Source organism: Heterodontus francisci, chromosome 37, assembly GCF_036365525.1.
Source record: "Heterodontus francisci isolate sHetFra1 chromosome 37, sHetFra1.hap1, whole genome shotgun sequence".
NCBI classification, from domain to species: Eukaryota; Metazoa; Chordata; class Chondrichthyes; order Heterodontiformes; family Heterodontidae; genus Heterodontus; species Heterodontus francisci.
Window position 1 is genome coordinate 27407080 of NC_090407.1, and position 14758 is coordinate 27421837.

At 43.2% G+C, this 14758-nt stretch overlaps 1 protein-coding gene across 2 annotated transcripts in view; it reads right to left on the minus strand.

Annotated features, from left to right (window-relative positions):
* The window catches only part of LOC137352210 (kazrin-like), a 528676-nt gene that overhangs the window by 47372 nt on the left and 466546 nt on the right, over positions 1 to 14758 (minus strand). The window lies entirely within an intron of this gene.

Here is a 14758-nt window from a genome sequence, read left to right on the forward strand (position 1 = left end):
CATAATTAATATACATGGACAGAGACTACAGAATGCTGCAGTATAGAGGGATCTGAGTGTCTTTGCACATGTATCACGAAAAGTAGCATGCAGATACAATAAGTAATTAGGAAGGCAAATGGAATGTTGGCCTTTATTGCAAGGGGGATAGAGTATAAAAGTAGGGAAGTCTTACTACAACTGTACAGGGCTTTGGTGAGACCGCACCTAGAATACTGCGTACAGTTTTGGTCTCCTTACATAAGAAGGATATACTTGCATTGGAAGCAGTTCAGAGAAGGTTCACTTAGCGGATCCTTGGATGAAGGAGTTGTCTTATGAGGAAAGGTTGAGCAGGTTGGGCCTATACTCATTGGCGTTTAAAAGAATGAGAGGTGATCTTATTGAAACATATAAGATTCTGAGGGTAGATGCTGAAAGGATGCTCCCCCTTATGGGGGAAATCGAAAACTGGGAGCACAGTTTCAAATTAAGTGGACTCCCTTTTCAGACAGAGATGAGGAGGAATTTCTTCTCTCAGAGGGACATTAATTTTTGGAATTCTCTACCCCAGAGAGCATTGGGGGCTGGGACATTGAATATACTCAAGGCTGAGTTGGACAGATTTTTGATCTGCAAGGGAGTCAAGGGATATGGGGGGGCAGGCAGGAAAGTGCAGTTAAGGCCTCAATCAGATCAGCCATGTTCTTACTGAATGGTGTAGCAGGCTTGAGGGGTTGAATGGCCTACTCCCGCTCCTATTTCTTATGTTCTTACGTTGCTGCTGACTCCCTTGATGTGGAGGAGTTATTAATGGTTCAGGTTTTCAATGACTGTTGCAATAAACAAAAACTTAAACTTAACATGTACAAAACTGTCTCAAGGTGCTGCACAGAGGTGTAATGAACAAAATGGACGTCAAGTCAAACAGGGACATATTGCGATGGCTGACCAATAGCCTGGTCAAATAAGAGTTTTAACGAGGGACTTAAAGGAGAACAGGGAGGTGGAAAGGGGGAGAGGTTTGTGGGGAGAATGCCTTTTGCGCATCCCTGATTTTCATCACTCCACCACTGGCAGCTGTGCCTTCAGCTGCCTAAGCCCTAGGCTCTAGAAATCCCTCCCTAAACCTCCGCACTTAACTCTCCTCCTTTATGACGCATCTTAAAACCAATCTCTTTGACCATGATTTTAGTCACCTGTCCTAATATGCCCTTATGTGGCTTGGTGTCAAATTTTGTTTGATAATGCTCCTAGAAACACAAGTTGTTCTTGAATTCCAGCATGTAGGGCCTAGACTGCTGAAGACAGTTCTGCCAGTGGTAGGACAAAAGAATGGGGATGTACAAGAGGCCAAAATCAGAGGAATAGAGAGCTGGGGTTATGTTGTAGGCCTGTTGGAGGCTCCAGAGATAGGGAGGTGCCACAGCACAAAGTCATTTAAACTCGAGGATGAGAATTTTAAATTGGAGGTGTTTGGGACCAAGCTAATTTAAGTCACAAGAACATGGGTGATGGCATAGGATAAGAGTAGCAGAGTTTTGAACGACCTGAAGACTATGGAGGGTGGATCATGGGAGACTGGCCAAGAGAGGTTTGGAATAGTTGAGTCTGGTGGTGATTAAGGGAATCAGGCACTGATCCCAATCCCTGCCCCATTCTTACCCTGCTTCTTCTTCCAGTTTTCGAATGACAGTTGGTGATAGCCAGAGGCACCCACAAGTCGCTGTTGTGTAGAGTCTGTCATGTTCAGCAACAGCTCATGTAATGTCTTAGTACCTGATTATTGGTCACAGATGCTCCTATTGCCTAACTGGTGATGCAGATTAAATTACTTATTAAAGACGATTACTCAGACTCAGTGCATCTCATTTAAAAAAGGATTTGTACAAATGTTCCTATCTGGGTTTAGCTCCCTCCGTAATCAGATTGAGTTTTTGGTACAGCTGCAGATTTTGGACTGCAAAGTGATTTGAATAAATGCAATTCATGGGGTGGCACTGAGTCAGTTCCCTCGCTCGATTCTCAGTCTGTGTCAATATGAGTTTGGATAGATTTTCTGTTCCTGATTGCAATTCAGTCACTCCAAATGCTCAATTTTCCCCCCAACTTCATTCTCCAAATCGCTCCAATCTGGTTTCCACCCCCTGCCACAGTCATGACTGACATCCTCTGTGACGGCCACTGTGGTGCACAAACCCTCCTCATTCTCCTCGACCTCTCTTCATCCTTCGACACGAATGACCACACAGCATCCTCCTCTAAAGCCTCTCCTCTGTTGTTCAGCTCAGTGGGACTGCCCTCACTTGGTTTCACTTGTATCCAATCGTAGCCAGAGAGTCTCCAGCAATGGCTGCTCTTAATGAGTCAAACTGCTGTTAATGGGTCAAACAACTGAAGAACAGTGGGGAATATTTAAAGAAACATTTAACGAAATACAGAGCGAGTATATACCCCTGAGAGGAAAAAGCTCCACTTCACAGAAAAAACAGCCATGGACAACTAAAGAGATTAGGGATAGCATAAAATGAAAAGAAATGGCTTACAAAAATGCAAAACGCAGCACAGATCCGGCCGAATGGGATCGATACAAAGACCAGCAAAGGGTCACAAAGCAGTTTATAAGAGCTACTAAAAGAGATTATGAAAGGAAACTTGCAAGGGACATCAAAATCAATAAGAAGAAATTTTATAGTTACATAAAGGGAAAACGGGTGGTCAAGAGCAACGTAGGCCCACTAAAAGCTGAAAATGGAGATATTGTCATTGATAATGGGGAAATGGCAGACATGTTGAACAATTACTTTGCCTCAGTATTTACAGTTGAAAAGGAGGATAACTTGCCGGAAGTCCCGAAAAAATTAATAGCCGATAGGGGACAGGGGCTTAATACAATTAACGTAAATAAAACATCAGTAACAAGGAAATTAATGGAACTAAAGAGTGAGAAATCCCCAGGACCTGACAGTTTCCATCTGAGGGTGTTAAAGGAAGTAGGGGAGCACATTGTAGATGCCCTAACTATAGTCTTTCAGAGTTTCCCACATTCAGGAGTGGTCCCTCTGGATTGGAAAGTTGCACATGTCACTCCACTTTTTAAGAAGGGTGAAAGGGGGAACCAAGGAAATTACAGACCAGTTAGCCTGACATCTGTGGTGGGGAAGTTGCTGGAGTCTATAATCAAGGATAGGGTGACTGAACACCTAGAAAAATTTCAGTTAATCAGGGACAGCCAGCATGGATTCATGACGGGAAGGTCATACCTGACAAATCTCGTTGAATTTTTTGAAGCGGTGACTAAGGTAGTGGACAGGGGAATGTCTATGGATGTTATTTATATGGACTTCCAGAAGGCATTTGATAAAGTCCCACATAAGAGACTGTTAACTAAGGTAGAAGCTCATGGAGTTGAGGGCAAATTATTGGCATGGTTAGAAAGTTGGTTGAGTGGTAGGTGACAGAGAGTGGGGTAATGGATAAGTACTCTGATTGGCAGGATGTAACCGGTGGTGACCCGCAGGGATCTGTGTTGGGGCCTCAATTATTCACATTATTCATTAACCACTTGGATGATGGCATAGTAAGTCATATATCCAAATTTGCTGATGATACAAAGTTAGACGGCATTGTAGACAGTCTAGATGATAGCATAAAATTGCAAAGAGATATTGACAAACTAGGTGAGTGGGCAAAACTGTGGCAGATGGATTTCAATGCAGGCAAGTGTGAGGTTATCCATTTTGGACCAAAAAAGGATAGAGCAAGGTACTTTCTAAATGGGAAGAGGTTAAGTACAGTGGATGTCCAAAGAGACTTGGGAGTTCAGGTGCATAGATCTTTAAAATGCCACGAGCAAGTGCAGAAAATAATCAAAAAGGTTAATGGAATGCTAGCCTTTATATCCAGAGAATTGGAGTATAAAGGCACAGAGGTTATGCTGCAGCTGTACAAAACCCTGGTTAGACCCCACTTGGAGTACTTCCTTCCTTAGGAAGGAGTGCAATGTCGGTTTACAAGAGTGATACCTGGACTACAGGGGTTAAGTTACGAGGAGTGATTACACAAATTAGGCATGTTTTCGCTAGAATTTAGAAGGTTAAGGGGTGATCTGATTGAAGTCTTCAAGATATTAAGAGGAAAAGACAGGCTAGATAAAGCTAACCTATTTCCACTGGTTGGAGATTCTAAAACTAGGGGGCATAGTCTAAAAATTAGGACCAGACTGTCAGGAGAGATGTTGGGAAGCACTTCTTCACGGAAAGGGTGGTAGAGGTTTGGAACTCTCTCCCATAAACAGCAGTTGAAGCTCGAACAGTTGTTAATTTATCTATCTCAGATTTAAAATTTTCGTTAAGCAAAGATATTAAGGGATATGGGCCAGGTATATGGAGTTAGGCCACGGATCAGCCATGATCTCATTAAATGGCGGGACAGGCTTGAGGGGCTGAATGGCCTCCTGTTCCGATCTTCCTATGTCCTATGTCCTTCCTGCTATGCATCTCCAGAGACCACCCTCTCTGTCGAACCATGGATCTATCCCCTCCTCCTCTTCATCTACGTGCTACCCCTTAGAAATACTATTTGCATACATGGGATCAGCTTTTATATGCACATTGACAACATCTAGCTCTACTTCACCACTGTCTCTGTTGTCCGACTGCTTGTCTGCCATCCAGTCTTAGATGAGCTGCAGTTTCCTCCAGTTGAACACTGGGAAGATTAAAACCGTCGTCTTTAGCCCCCGCCAAAAACACTCTACCATGTCTCAGTTGGTAGCACTCATGCCTGAGAGTCACAAGTTTGTGGGTTCAAATCCCACTCCAGGACCAGAGTACAAAAATCAAGGCTGATACAGTACTGAGGGAGTGCTGCACTGCTGGAGGTGCCATCTTTCGGATGAGATGTTAAACCAAGGCCCTGTCTGCCCTCTCAGGTACACGTAAAAGTTCCTATAGCATTTGTTTGGAAAAAGAACAGTGTCCTGACCAATATCTATCCCTCAATCAATGTCACAAAAAGAGATTATCTGGTCTTTATCACATTGCTGTTTGTGGGAGCTTTGTGTGTGCAAATTGGCTGCCTGCATTACAACAGTGACTACACTTCATTGGCTATGAAGCGGTTTGGGACGGCCTGTGAAAGGCACCATATAAATGCAAGTCTTTCTTTTGTGAAGTAAAAACAAGAAATGCTGGAAATACTCAGCATGTTTGTGCTTGTGGCGTGTTCAGTTTTCAGTCCATTAACACCCTATCTGTACTAATGCTTTGTCTTTCAACACACCATTAACATATTGTTTGCCTTTGCTCCATGACCTTCTCTGTGACCTTGTCCTAACTACACCTTCTCCTTCGTTATCTCTTGCCCCAACCCCACTTTACTTGCTTAAAACCTTTCACATTTCTAATATCTGATAGTTCTGAAGAAGGGTCACTGACCTGAAACGTTAATTCTGCTTCTCTCTCCACAGATGCTGCCAGACCTGCTGAGTATTTCCAGCATTTCTTGTTTTTATTTCAGATTTCCAGCATCTGCAGTATTTTGCTTTTATTTCTTTTGAGAAGTATGTTGAATGCTGATTTTACATTAAAGATAATATATAAATGCGTGCTGTTGTTACTGTCGTCACTGTTGTCATGGAAAATGCACATGCATTCGTGACTGTGAATTGATTTGGCCTCAACGGTGATGCCCACCACAAATGAATAGATGGACGACAGTTATATAGGCTGTGACATGAAACCAGGTAACTATTTCGCAGCAAGTGCCGGCCTTCAGGACAAGAGGAGGAGCGGAGAGATTTGGCCAAAAAAATAAAACCACAATCTTAAAAATATACAACACTCATCCCTGATTAGTCCCAAGGTGAGTCATCTAAAACCCAAATAGATCAGGGCACACTCGACAAAGAGTTCGAAATTCATTTGCTAGATTTGGATCAATTGCAGTAATGATTGGAAATCAATGCAGCTATGTAACCATTCAACGACACAGAATGGAGCAGAAGCGGAGAAAAACAATGGCTGTTCACCGACACTAATGGGCTGTAGGGTCGTTAGTGGGGGGGAAATCTCAACTAATTACACATCCAATCTACCAGATCCAATTATAGATAGAAGGTCTCCATAATAGAGCACTAGTACAGCTGTGGCTGAATCTCTAAATGGAGTGTACAGTGGTTGGAGAGTGGCCTGGTAATTACATACTCCATTGATTAAACCAAATTATAAAATGGATAAAGAATTAATCAGACAAGATAATCAGGACACTGGCTCATTTCATTTCATGTTAGTTGTGTTATGGGTTTGAACTGTAGAGGTCACGTTCCTCCAATAACATCAAGGCAAAATTACATAACAAGCTATAGGCTTGAACCATGAAACAAGAGCGGTTCCCTCTTGATGTTTTCCAGGCAGTAACTGTCTCATTTAATGTTTGGGGCCTGCTTAAAAAGCTGTAGCTCATAGACCCCTCAGACAGCCCAGGTGGCTGTCACCTGCTAAAGCACATGATGGATCCTTTGATTTAAATTATTAATTCATAATGGAAACATGTAGGACATTTCAAACCTGGTTTGACATTTTCTTCTTAAAAAAACACATCAACCTTCTAACCTGCACAAAGATCCTCCCTGCTAGCTTGCTCTGTGTGACATCAGTGACAGGGGCTGCCCTGTGCATCAAACGGCTCCATTGAAGTATACCCAGGTGGCTTCCAGGTCTTGGACTTGTCTGAAACAGTTCCTACCCTCATTCTTTTCAATAAAACCACTTCACGACAGATCTTCTTCGAATATGTCATGGAGCGAGAGAAACCCAGTATGGTGCGTTTCCATGCAGATTAGAAAGTTTACAGATTTTGTTACTCTTTCTTTTCTCAATGTGGAAAAGGAAAGTCCTTTGAACAATGCCTGTGCTTCATCCAGTGTCCTTCCTCTTTAAGACATTTGTTTCCCTCCCATGCCTACTCCCTTCGATGCCACAAATTCCCTACCCAACACTATTATGGGAGCACCATCTTCACAAGGACTACCGTGATTCAAGGAGAAGGCCTAAGATCAACTTCTCAGGGCAACTAAAACAAAATCTTGCATTTATCAGTGCCTTTAATGTAGTAAGACGTCCCAGTTGCTTCACGGGAGCTTAATGAGACAAACTGACACACAGGAATGGACACAAGGTTGCCAACCCTCCAGGATTGTCCTGGACACGTTCCCTGTAAACAGCGCGGCCTCAGCCTGAAGGCTGAGGTCCCACAAACAGCAATGTGTCACTGACCAGAGGGGTAAATATTAGCTAGGACACCGGGAAGAACTCCCCTGCTCCTCTTTGAATAGTACCATAGTATCTTTTACACCTACCTGAGAGGAGTCATAGAGTTATACAGCACAGAAACAGGCCCTTCGGCTCATCGTGTCCGTGCCGGCCATCATATAAGGAAAGACGGCACCTCCGACAGTGCAGTACTCCCTCAGTACTGCACGAAACTGTCCATCTAGTTTATGTTCTCAAGTCTCTAGAGTGAGACTTAACCCATGACCCTCTGACTCAGAGTGGACAGGGTGCTGCCACTGAACCAGTGCATTTATATATTTCAGCGATAATAATACCCATTCTGGCAGTGGGCTAAAAGTGACAGAGAGTATAGCAAAGGTGGATTATGGATCAATCCATGTCCACTGTGAGGAATTAACATGATTTTGAGCTCAGCCCTGATGTACCTGTTTAGCCAACAACCTGTGCTTTTCAATCAGGATTTATTCAGACTCTCAACAGAGGCCAGATTGCAGTATTTGCATTCCCATCAAACTCAATCATTCTGCAGCTGCCTCTCTGAATGACTGCACTTGCCTCATGTTGCTGCTTAGTCGCTTGCTATGGTTTATACCCATTCTGCACAGCTGCAGCAATGACAGCATCTGGCATCGTCCCAGGAGATGGGGCAGGTGAATACCTTTGGCAATGAAGCACCATTTGGAGGATTTTTCTCCATATCAGACTAGGCACTAAACTTTAAAATGCGGGGCTCTTCTTGCTTAAAACACTAAGCTTGCTAAATATGCGATCTCAGTTAATTTTTCCTTTTGAGTATTATACAAAAAGCCAAGAACGGATATACTGGAAACTCGTTATCTTTTTGTATTGTTTATTCTCAGGCGGCATTACCAATGCTGTATTTATTGTCCATTTAGGGTTGCCAATTCTGGTTGGTTGCATTCCAGGAGGTGTCATCACATCACCCACCTCCAACCATCCCACCAAAACAGCCATTTTCCCCCATCTTAAATACTGCTGTTTCCCCTATATTACAACATTGATTATACTTCAAAAGTACTTCATTGCTATAAAGCACATTGGGGCTTCTTGATGATGTGAAAGGTGCTATATAGAAGCAAGTCTTTCTTTCTATCAGGGCAGAAATGCATGAAGAGCTGGTCATGGTCAAATGTAGAGTACACCCACCACAGCGAAGCAAGGATGCAATTAAGGTCAGCCAGAGGCACGTACGCACTGGTTAATGGGATCTATCAACTCAACCACAATGCTGTTTTGCCATTTTTTTTAAAGATTTGCACATACCTGTTACTGATGCAATGCAGCAGCTACATTTACAGTGTGTGTTAGGAGTGGATTACAATTGTTCATGCTAAATACTGCTCTTGCTCCACTGCTGAGGCACCACAATCCTCCCGGAGGTTGCTATGGATACCTCAAAGCAAGGAGCTGAATGTAAATGCTGCCATGTTTTAAATAGTTTGGGAGTAATCATTTACTCCATACATCCTGCAAATTGGGAACATGTTACAAGTACTTATTTTCTGTTTCCTGCAGTGCTCTTGGCCTTGAGTGTTTTTTGGCAGAACTACACCCAGGTCTCTGCGAATGAGATGAAGCAGGTTGCAGGTCCCTTAAGCCTGTGTTGAGCTAGTTGATCTCAGCTGTAGTGGCAACTGGAGCCTTGGACAAGGAGAGGAAATAAATCAGCCCAAGTTCCTGATTGCTGTTCAATGACTCCTGCTGAAAATTGTACATGTTGTGATGACAAAATTGGGTTTGCATGTGATGCCCCTCATGTTAGAACAGTGTCCTCATATGGTGTGGTAGAACAGAAATGAAACAGGAGCTAGGAAAGGGGTACAAGGAAATTAAAAGGAAAATAAACACAACAGATGTTGACTATTCCACCCCATGGACAGCTGATTCTGAGGAGCTGGCGAACCTCACAATATACCAGAGATAGATTAACCCCAGTAGATAAAGTGTATATCCCCAGCAGGATTGTATAGATGTGAAACTGGACCTTGAACCCTGAAGTAACAGAACGACCGGACACATTTGAGTCTGCTATTGCAGACGTAGGCTGACAATCAGTTGGACAAGAAGAATGATTAATGAAAGAGTCCTTGAACCAAGCATATGAAGAGAGAGGAATGCTGACGCTGATTATATTAAAAAAGTGATAGACTGGGTGGCAAGTTATGCAGGAATGACGGAAAGATGCTGGATCTGTTATTGTCTGGAAAAATTCATGGCAATAGGATCAGGAAGCAGGCAAAGAAGAACGTAATTGAATAATGTGATGGAACGGACAGGGGTAACACATCCTGTGACCTCCTTTCTCCTCATCTTTGTCCTGTATTCAGGGCCTCAGGCCTTCATCCCAGGGTTGTGCAATAAAGAAACTGCAGAAATACCCTATTCCTTTACAGGATTTGGCTGAATGCAATTTTTTATCGCCTCCTATATTATCTGCAGGCAGTCTGTGCTGGTGTTCTGTGGATTGATTTGTATAATGAATGGCTTCCATTAATCACCTCAGTCAACGTGGTAACATTGATTTCACTCAAGCCTTTCTGGTCATAGAGTTGAAGTACAAGGAATAGACTTGAAAGCTTTCTTTTACCAGCTGCCATTCATGTTTTCAGCAGCCTTTGTGCCAATTGTTCTGCTGCTTATTTTTTTTTCCCCCTGCAGCTCCATTGGTGCCAACAATAGGCATCCACATGGGTATCCCTATAACCAAGATTATGATGGGTTATTATTGGGTAAACTGTGAGAGATCGTTTCTACTGGTCAGTGAGATGGTTACGAAGGTCAAAAACTTAAGATAACCATAAAGGCAATGAAAATGGACTTTAGAAAGATGGTGGTTGGAATCTGGAATTCTCTGCTACAAACCAAGCAGAGGCCACAAGTTGTTTTAAAAGGGAATTAGATAATTGCTTGAGGGAGACATATATTCAATAGCATGTGGAGTGAACATGAGAACGGCTGAAGAAAAACACTGGCACGAACTTAATGGGCCGAATGGCCTGTTACTGTGCTGAAAAACATTCCTTGATTCTATGAAGTGATGGTACATTACAGCCAAGCCTGGAACAATCCACCCAACATCCAAACCAATTTTCCAGCAGGGAGGGTAAAGTGGCTATACTGGATAGGAATCAGTAGCAGGAACTTGGAATTAGTACCTCTTCTCTGGATTACCTCTCTGACACCTTCTCATAGGTTGAAAAGCCCAAGTTTCCCCAGTCTTTGCTCATAATCTAGCCCTTTGACACTGGCATATTTACTGACCCAGCCATCGGGCAGGAGTGCTTCACTTCTAAAAAAAAATAATCATTCTGCTGTATAAGCAACACAGACCTTAAATACAACTTCTCAGGGTCTAATTAGAAACAGAGAATGTCATTTAAAAAGACACATTTCAGTCATTCTTCACACTATCACCAGATAATTATGGATGAGGAAGGCCATTTCGCCCATCTCAATTCAATCACACAGAGAGGCCCTCAAATCTTCCCATTGTAGCATCCGAATGTTTTCAGAGATTTTGCCTCTGCTGTTCTTGTTGGAAATCAATTCCACATATTGATCATTCTTTGGGTATTGACTTTGGGCAACAGTGTAAAACAGGCAGTATCAATTCAACCACCTGTTATACATCTCTCCTGATTTTCACACCCATTGAGACATATAACATGTAGCTGAATATCACCCATTTTATATTATCACGCGGAATTTTAGCTAGAGCCTTTCGGAAGCTGAGGTACACCACATCATAGGGCTAACCACAGCCTACTTGGGTTGTCACTTCCTGAAAGAAGTCGTCGAGGATGTTGGTCAGCCTGGATCTTCCCCTTCTGAATCCATGTTTCTCTCTAAACAGATGCTGCCAGACCTGCAGAGTATTTCCAGCACTTTCTGTTCTCATTAACTAGATTATTGTTGTACTGATAAACCTCAAAATTACTCCTGATAATCAATTCCACTATTCCATATAAAATGGAAGACTAATGCTTCTATAGTTGGCTGTGTCAGTTTTGGGTTTTTTTCCTCCTTTATTACAGTCATACCTTTTTGCAGTTGGATAGTGTGTGAGAGAGGCGAAGTAACACCAGTATTGTTGAAATTACAAGTTTACTGAAACATCTGTAGGTCTACTAAGGTTAATCAGCCTCCCCCAACAGTATTACTGGAAGACGACACACATGACCCTAGATCTCATCATGCTTCGACACAGTGCAGTGCCCAATGGGGAAACAAAATAGATATTCTTAAATCAGCGAAGCTCCTTTCGTCCTTTGTCAATTCTATTTGAACTTTCTTGAAGGGCTAGTGGCCCCAGACTAGCACCTCCACCATGCACACAATAAGGCTCCAGGTTAGATTCCCAGTCTGCACTGAGTTAGTTGATCTCAGCTGGGAAGACACATTTGGCCTCAGTGCCCCTGAGCTAAGGCGTGGCAGAGCGGGGAGAAACAGCAGCCAGATTTGCTGGTCCCAATCGTTATCAAATGACCTCTGCTGTAAAATGCATGTGTGTGGAGACTGGTGGAGGACAAGATCGGGTTGGCTGCAATGTTCCCCTCTGGATGAATGCTCCATTGATACTCTGATGGGTCACATATGAAGAATGGCTATTTGGATGAAGTAACTGGCAAGCACCAACACCTGTGGAAGTGTATTCAGCGTGAAGCACTGCCTTCAGATTCAGAGAGCCACTAGTTAAAAGCATAAAATACAGAGGACACAGGGAAAGAATTCAACCAGAAACAGATATTTGGATAATCACACAGCCTAATAACTTACTGTTAACTACAGCTAACTATTTATATTTTGTAAATGAAAACAAATTCATTCGCAACCACATGGGATCGATTTGCTTTTAAAGTCTTGCATTGATTGTGTGGGGATTTTAAAACACTTCAGTAAACCCAGCTGTCAGCCAAGAGCTTCCAAGATGATGCAGAATGAGTCCAGGCGTCTTGACCCACTATCACTCTTGTGGCTTTCCAGGGCAGGATGTGGAATGGCAACACTGCAGCAAGTAAAAGAAATCTAGGTCACACGGCAAAGCAGAAGCATACCCAGACTTTTAGACAGACTCCCACCAGCTGCATCGGAATCGGAGGCTGTAGCAGGGATGTAGACCAAGGTGACAGATTCCAAACAGGAAGTTGCACATAACCAGTTTGGCTTTGTGTTCACTGGGTTTTTAAACTGGTTTTCTCCTCTACTCTCCGGAAGGTGCTGACTCTTGCTGGGGTTTGACTCTGTGGTCATTCTGTACCTGTGAGACTAAACTATTTAACCTTGGGGGCGGGCATCACAGCCAAGCCAGAACCTGTGCTCACTCAATGCTCATTCAAGCATGCATTTTAAGTAAGTAGGGATCAGGAGCAGGAAACCCAACTGATTTGCTTTCCCCTCTGCCCGACTCCAGTCTGATGAAAAGTCCCACTCGGTGAGCCATATTGTTTTGCCTGAAGTGCATGAACATCGGTGATTTCAGCCCAATCTATTGCACAGAATTCCATAAAAGTATGCTGTTGGGCATACAATTCAGTGCTGTTAGATTCTGTGTAGTTCCAGATTTTCTTTTGCTCTCTGACCCTTTGATAAAACCATCTAATTTTGGTACTCCACAACATAAAACTGCAGCAGCTTTACTTTAGAAAAATTAGCTCCTCATTAAATGCACAAACCTACTTTCTGGTTGAATATTTGCATTGACCTGACTATCCCAAGTACCCGGAATGTCTCCTTGAAGTGACAAATAGCATGAAACTGGATTTCCTGCGAACCTTTCCTCTTTCTACAGAAAAGAAATGGAGATTGTCTCATTAAGAACAGACATCATTGGAGATTAAAGGAGAAGGTTGTCCTCAGGAGAAGTCCTTCAAATCATTCCCTCTACCCTCCCTCAAGAGTTGAGTTTTCGATGCCTTGTGTAGACAGAGCAAAAAACAAGTCAAAGGAGAATCGCTTCACGAGAATTGGCAACAGTGCCTTCAACTCCGCTGCCTTTTGTGCCTGCTACACTATTTAAAAACAAAATTACTGATTTTTTCCCACTCTTTTCCTGAAGGCTAGGGTATAGTTCCATGGGCAATGAGTGCTCAGGGACACTCTTCATGTGAGAGATTAAGACAGTGAGAGTAAGGGTGAAGGGGTGATATTGGACCATCAGAAGCATTGGAGGGGATCCTTACAATGTTCTTACCCTATATCTATACAGACTGACATGCAGTCTAACATCCACTGGTAGGCACACGAACACACGTGCACATACACACTCACTTTCACACAAGTATCCCGCAACTCCAGCTGATTTTTCCTCTCCCGCTTGCTTTACCCAACTTTACTGACCCGGTTAAAATCCGCCACAGACCAGAGATGCAACCCAAGACTTCCCTGGGCTGTACTTCTCAATGGCATCATGCTTTTTTTGCTGAGGGAACTTCAGGTTCCATAGGAACAACGCAAGAATTCGGTTTCCTTTCGAAATTATTTGGCTGAATTTTCTGCTCATCAGGGTAAGGGGCATCAGAGCTGGGAGGTTATATTTTTTTTATTTTAGAGATACAGCACTGAAACAGGTCCTTCGGCCCACCAAGTCTGACCAGCAACCACCCATTTTATACTACTCCTACATTAATTCCATATTCCCTACCACATCCCCACAATTCTCCTACCATCTACCTACACTGGGGGCAATTTACAATGGCCAATTTACGTATTAACCTGCAAGTCTTTGGCTGAGGGAGGAAACCAGAGCACCCGGCGGAAACCCACGAGGTCACAGGGAGAACTTGCAAACTCCACACAGGCAGTACCCAGAATGGAACCCGGGTCGCTGGAGCTGTGAGGCTGCGGTGCTAGCCACAGCGCCGCCCAGAGTTACCCCTTTGTTTCCGCCACCCCCCCCCACCAACTTTATTTGCAGTGAAGAGACCAACATTGGATTACTGAAATTGTAGGCAAATATCTGAGCTCAGCAGTGAGGCAATTACCAATTCTTCTAGTGTCAAAGTTGTTGTTCCTGATGATGCCACTACTGACTGATAAGTACAGAAATTGTCACATCCCCATTTGTACAGAAACACAGTAACGAGTAGTTATCACAAAGTAGCTTCAACCAATATTCTTTGGCTTCAAAAGTTGCAAATTCACTCATTAAAATTCCTGCTTACAGCTGAAACTTAAAACAAGAGTAAGTAGATGTTCCAGCCTGCCTCACAACAGCATGGAACACCCACTCATATATTGTTGTGCATTTCTCCTCAATTTTCTCCTGTCCTCTCTCAAAGTCATTGACCCCTTGCTATGATGAGCTTATGACCCTCCACCCAAGTTGCCATTCTTTGTGTACTAGCCTGCACAGCGAGTTCTGGGTGGCTATTCAACTACAGAGTGCATCACAGTCAAGGTGGATCCCACACACTAAGTCACAGGGTAGCAACCAGGAGAGTGAACAGTGATGGACTGTTATTCCC